General features: G+C 37.9%; 1 long non-coding RNA gene across 1 annotated transcript; it reads left to right on the forward strand.

The window, feature by feature from the left end:
- Nucleotides 1–1,863: 1,863 nt before the first annotated feature.
- Nucleotides 1,864–6,177, forward strand: LOC103376289 (uncharacterized). The gene is made up of 5 exons (XR_521296.1): nt 1,864–1,908; nt 2,691–2,800; nt 3,076–3,182; nt 4,566–4,657; nt 5,774–6,177. It is a non-coding gene; the product is annotated as an uncharacterized LOC103376289 (long non-coding RNA).
- The last annotated feature ends 622 nt before the right edge of the window (nt 6,178–6,799 follow it).

Raw genomic sequence — 6,799 nt, forward strand, 5'->3', positions numbered from 1 at the left:
AGTGACCAAAATAACTAGCATAGACAAAAAACTTTCGAATATGGCTAATCTAAAGTGACTGAAAATTTTGTTAATTTTTTTTAAGCTTGTGTGATTTTTTACAGAGGTCTGGGACCATGGGAAAGGGTGGGCCCCACAATTGGGTAAAAAACGTGGGGCCCCAAAGAGGGACAAATGCGAGTATGTGTGTGCGTGTGTGTGTGCGCGCATACCAACTGTGAAGTATGGGGGTGGCAGCATCATGTTTTGGGGATGTGCAGGTCTGCAGGAGGGACTGGTGCAAGTCACAAAATAGATAGCATCATGAGGAAAGAACATTATGTGGAAATATTGAAGCAACATCTCAAGACATCAGCCAGGAAGTTAAAGCTTTGGCGCAAATGGATCTTCCAAATAGATAACAACAACAACAATATTACATTTTAGTTATATGCTCCGTTCAAAAAACTCAAGGAAACCTTACAAGCAACATTAGGCAAAGTTAAAAGCATAATAATTTAAAACTTAAAAGGAGGAAATTTAACAGAACAGTGAGATGAATGGAAATCAAACTGAGTGGGCTTTTTTAAACAGGTGGGTTTTGAGACGTGATTTGATAATGGCCAGAGAGTCACTGTTTCAGATGTCAGGTGGAAGGGAGTTCCAGAGGCAGGGGGCAGAGCAGCTCAAGGCTCTGGACCCCATGGTGGTCATGCAGGCAGGAGGGATGGTGAGGGAGATGATCTGAAGGTCCAGTTGGGTGTGTTTAAATGGAGGAGTTCAGTAAGGTATGGAGGGGCGAGGTTATGAAGGGCCTTGAAGGTTAGGAGGATGGTTTAGAGACAATGCAGTGTGTGATAATGGCTGTCATCGTGGTTCGCAGGAGTCCTTAAGCTTTAGAAATGGCTTTGTAACCCTTTCCAGAGTAATAGATGTTTATTACTATTATTTCTCATCTGTTCTTGAATTTCTTTGGATCACAGCATTTTGTTGCAGCTTTTTGAGATCTTTTGGCTGACTTAATTTTGTCAGACAGGTTTTATTGAAGTGATTTCTTGATTGAACAGGTCTGGAGGTAATCAGGCTTGGATGTGGTCAGTGACATTGAACTCAGCTTTCCAAAAAAAAGTGAGATTCATAATTTAACAAGGGGAGCAATTACTTTTCTTTTTTTTTTTTTTAACATAGGACTAGGTTGGTTTGGATAGCTTTCTTCCCTTAAAACATTAAATCATCATTTAAAAACTGCATTTTGTGTTTACTTTGGTTATCTCTGTCTAATATTTAGTTTTGTTTGACAATCTTAAACATTTAGGTGGGAGAAATATTTAAAAAAATAAGAATTTGAGAAAGGGGCAAATACTTTGTCACAGCACTTAATGTCTGCCATTTTTGCAATCTTAGATTGACCACACATTGTACAATCACATATGTAAGATCTGGGCCTTGGGGTTGAAGGGAGGGCTGCGGTGGGCAGAGCATAGGAGGGGAATGGCAACCTTAAATATTGTAACCAAAATACTGTGGCAGTTGTACTATTTTTTGTAATTTTCTACCTGCAATGTGTGCTGCAAAGTTGTGCAAACAAAATTAAAGAAAACAAAAAAAAAGATGATATGGCCTCCCCTGAGCAAGAGTCTTGGTCTCATCGTCATGGAATCAGTCTGGGATTGCATGGTGGTGAGACAGACTAAATCCACAAAAGAACAGTTGCACATTTTCCAAGATGCCAGGTGCCTCAAAAAACTTGACTTGTTGAATTAGCCACCATAATTAAAATGGTGAATACAAAAATCGAAAAAAAATGTTACAATGTGAAAAACCACAATATTCCTTCTATCTTGCAGGTTTCAAAACTGAAGGAGCAGTTGGAGATGACAGTACAGAAGCTTAATGAAAGCAGAGAAGTGTTAAAAACCAATGAGAATGGTGAGAAACTTAGTTTTACTACTTTCCTGATGTGGTATAATGATACTGTAGGTGAGTTAGATGATGCTTTTCAGTCCCTCAGTATTTAAGATCCACCCAGACAAAAAAAACCTCTCTGTCAAGAATAACAATTACCTTGTTAGAAAAAAACTTTTTTTTTTAAAAGTGTCTTTTTTTGATAAGTTTGCCTGTCAGCCTTAGGTACTCAGTAGTTTTTAGTGATTGACTTGGACACGTTTTGGTCAGTATTGCGATGTACTGTATATGTATGTCGTAGTCCCTATAAAGCTGTTTGTGAGTTTAGTTTGTTTTGCTTCCAAAACATACTTGCAAAAATTAGTATGAACATCTATTATCAGAAAGTTTTCATAAGGAGTACTTCGCCAACATTGAATAATTAAAATAAAAACCGTTGAAAGAAGCATGAAGCCATCTTATTTGAGGGCAGTCTGCTGTTTTGAACTGTACTCACCTATATTTTTAGGAGTTTGTAGACTTAGTGAATGCAAGAAACAACCAGTCAATACAGGGAAAAAAAGTAGGTGATATGTAGCTGGTTAGCGAGCTAGCTGTTACTAAGTGTACAGGGAGCTACTAAGACGGCAGCATTCATTTCCTGTGATATTTGTGCACAGTGACAGGAAGTAGGGATGGGTCTTTTTTTTTTCTTCTTCTTTTTGGAAAGAAAAGCAGTTTAAAGAGAATTAGGCATATTGCAATAAAAACACATATTTTGGCAGTATTTAACACCATGTTCATCTCATATTTTTCTTTTACCACAGTTATAAGTTGGCTTAACAAGCAGCTAAATGAAAAGCAGCTGTCCAGAAGGTCACAGTCTCCTGAATCTTTGGTGAATCCTTCAGTTTTATCCACAACAACAGGCCTGAGGGTAAGAGATACTTTGTGGCTGTGCTTACAACTATACCGTATCATCATAATAATTAGCTGTTTGACCATTACCCTACCCCTAACACACTGTTGTAAACATGATCTGCAAATCAAGTACTGTTAAGCCAACCATCCAATATACAACACAACTTCAGCTAATGTAATAGTCTGTATTTTATGTCAAACCTGTTGGGGAGTAAAGTTATTGCAACATCTGAAAAATAAGTTATTATATACAATCTTACTGACTAACTTAAAGCAACGCTATTTTTCCAGGCACAGTTTTATCCTCAGATAGGCAATCCTGCTGTATCACCTGTGGCAGCTGCTGACATCACTCCTGCTGCTGAACATCGAGCAGGACATCCAACTAAAAGACAAATGTGAGTTTCGGTGTTTGCTTGCTTTCCACATGTATACAGAGGATTTAGAAAGTATTCACACTGTTTCATTTCTTATATGTGCCATCATATATTACTGAACATATAAACTTCTTAATTCAGTACTTGTTAGAAGCTACTATTGTCTGCAGTTTCCGCGCCGAGTCTTCTGGGGTATGTTTGCACACCTAATTCTGCAGAACCTTTCAATCTCATCACACTGTCTGTGAAGTCCTTTCCTCAAGTCTGTCCACAGATGGTGTATGGGATGTAGGCCTTAACTAGACCCGTCAAGGACAGTCCAGTCCTTATCCAGATACCATTCTTATGCTGTCTTGGCTTTATTCTTCGTGCCATTGTTTCAAATCAATTCTTGTCTCAATTTTCTAGTGTTTCTAGTAAAAAAATCTTGTTGCACTCATAACTACCTTGCTTAAGTTACATTTCTTTATATGTGTTTTTTTTGTGTCAGTCCAATTAATATTGAAGTCAGCCAACAGAAATATTTCTATGATTTCCCTTGTTACTTCATCTGTGCTGCTACACTGATCCTCCAAATAGGAGATATTTAGTTGTGGAGGTGTTAAAACACACCAAATTACCAATTGCAACATCAACTACACTCCTCCTCCATTCCCGTTCCTTCATGCATCTCAAATAAAATAAACATGAGTCCCGGGTTAAACAACCCTTTAGACTTTGCACACATCTAGAATAACCACAGAGTTACTTTTGAGTCCTTGTGGAAGTTATTATTTATGTACAGACTGTCAACAATCAATGAGATGCTTACATTTAGTCTCCAGTGCTCCTGCTCCTGAAGTCCCTGCCCTTGCTCATAACGAGTTCCTTTTGTTTAAAATGCTCAAAACAAAGTACAGTGGGTTTTAGCCTACCACCAGAAAATTGTCCAATCATGTGAACATGTTAGAAAGTGATGCACTTAGCTTTTTCACATGACATTTTATATAAATGTTCAGTCATAGCTTGCCACACAGCTGACTCATAGTGTGTATTTCTGTCCTCGGGAATTCCAGAGAATACAATATCAGGGATGTATTTATCAAGTTTTGTTCCCCCTGTTCGAACCTAGGACCTTCGAGCTCTGAGGTGACTGTGCTCACCACTGCAGCAATGAATGAATTTTGGGGGGGGAATATTGTTTCACAGCACTGTATACTGGTGTGTGAAACACATTCAATCCAAGTGGGGTTACTGTGTTAACATTTTCCTAAGCTGAAATATATTTCAGATTCAAGTTATTTTTGTTTTAAAATGCTTTTGTACATGTCTGTTCTGTCTGGTAGGATTTTGTTTTAGAAAAATATAGTCACATAACTGCATATTATATTTAGTGTTCTTCAAGCTTATGTGATTTCTCCTCAGTGGACACTCTGCAGGTCTGGACTCCAAGTACTTTGAGAGAAGAGATGATAGCAACCCAGTCTACGGTCTGTCGACTAATCTGCTTCACAAAGGTAAAACTGCTCAATTAGAGCACTGCATAAATTAAAATCTTTAGTGTGTTCAGCATAAATGGTAGATAATGGTTTCATATGACTGTTTAACAGAGAATGTCATGTCTTTTAGCATTACTACTGCAAGGTTTGCAATGTGCAACCTAACCTAAGTCATACCTTAATAATGCTTTTGCATTTTGTATACAAAGTATATACAAAAAGGACAGTACAGGATCAGACAGGATAGGAATGCTTGAAAAGCAGAATGATAGAATGAAAGGACAGGACATTATGAATGAATGTGCATTCTTACATGCAAAATTATTAAGTCAGAAGCAAACTGCAGCAGAGGTGAAACAAACAGTGTTGTACATGTTGTCATCTGAGTCCACCTGAAAACAGAGTGATTCAATCTGTTCTGAATGGACCGGATGGGGGCAACTGTGAGCGGCCTGTAGTCATTCACCATGGCACTCTTGTCTCTCCAATCACCTACAAACATATTAAAAGGTCAAAGTGGTGCATACTAGCAGTATCTAGATGACGGCTTTCATGGTGTTGCATTTGGTTGTACTAAAGTCCTGAAGATTGTTGAAAGCAGCTCCATACCTCAAATCCACTGCAAGAACAGAGTTTTTAGATGCTGTTGGATGATCCAACTTCAGTTGAAGTATTTCAAGGCCTTGTGTCCAAATAATTGTTTCAGTTTTTATTGTTTAACAGGTTCAGATACATCTGAAGAAAAACTCTGCTTTCTCAATATACAGCCTGTCCTCTAACCAGAAAAAGAGCAAATTAACCCGTAACAACCTGATTATAAAAGTGAACAAAAACAGATGCACATCAGATACTGGGCATCATGGTAATATCAAGACAGCAAATCCAGAGAGTTTAGTGTTTGAAAAAAAATCACTTTTATTCATATATTGCCAATTTGCAGCACATGTCACCTTAAAACACTTCACATAGGAAGGTGAAGATCTTCCAGGTTGTGCTTACCTTAGAATGTGTGTTAATATTAGTTTGGATGTTTTCACTTTGAAATTAAAAGAAGAAGAAATGTGTTTTTGATTGACACATTGGAATGATGTTATCGTCATTTAAATAATTTTTTTTCTTTTCTTTTTTTTTCAGAGTTCCCTCAGCATGCAAAGCCTGCCACAGCTTCGGCTTATTTTTCAGCATAAAACAGAAGCTGCTGGATTTGATGAACAGCTACAAAGTAGTCTGTTTCAGCTAAAGGAAGAAATAAAACCACCTGCATTATGTCTTCAGCTCCTCCACAAAATTGTTACTGTTGTGCTGCGTTTTTTTTTTTTTTTTTGGGGGGGGGGGTTGTCGTAGCTAATGTTGCCTTTGAATCACTGTAGTAATGGTGTATATAGATAATTTCTAAGTTGTGATTCATGAATCCAAAATTATACTTTTTCCTTATACAATACATTATGTTTGCCATCCTTAAGTATTTATATTGTGTTTTTGTTTTATGCAGAATTTTATTTAAATGCAAGCCTTAATAAACAATGTCTCCATCCTCATTGGTGTCCACAGTAACTTGTTAAAATGTTAAAAATGGGGAAAGAAAATGAAAATATTGGTGCTATTTAATTTTGTATTGCCTTTATATTTTCAATTTACCAAATTAAAGTGGTGTGAACTGTAGATATACATGCATACTTTTGACATGTATCTGTGCTGCTGCCATATTGCCTCAGGGTTCTGGACAATTAAAATAGAAAACAGTGACTTTTAGACGTTCTTATTACCTGCTAACCTGGACTAACATTTGACAGGTCAGAAGTTCTGTTACATTAATTGCCTTTTCTGAGCCTCTTGAATTTGATACATCACATTGACAGTACTTATTCAAGTGTGAGTTGTCATATGCAGTTCAAAAACTTTATTTGTCCCCCAGGGGCAATTTAGGAAACATAGAGGTGCAGGGAGTCAAGGGGGCGGTGACGGTTGGGAGTTGAGAAGCTGAACAGCCCTGGAAACAAAGGTTGCTCTTCTTCTCTGAGTCCTGCATCCAGGACAGCAGAGCCATTCAAACGCTGGGAACAAAGCGGGTCAGGGGTCTTGGAGGATCCTGCTCACTGTCCTCAGTGTCTGCTGCTCACACAGGGTGCAAAGTGCTCTAAGTGGGAGCCCAATGATTTT

Source organism: Stegastes partitus, unplaced genomic scaffold (assembly GCF_000690725.1).
Source record: "Stegastes partitus isolate 25-593 unplaced genomic scaffold, Stegastes_partitus-1.0.2 Scaffold3782, whole genome shotgun sequence".
NCBI lineage: Eukaryota > Metazoa > Chordata > Actinopteri > Pomacentridae > Stegastes > Stegastes partitus.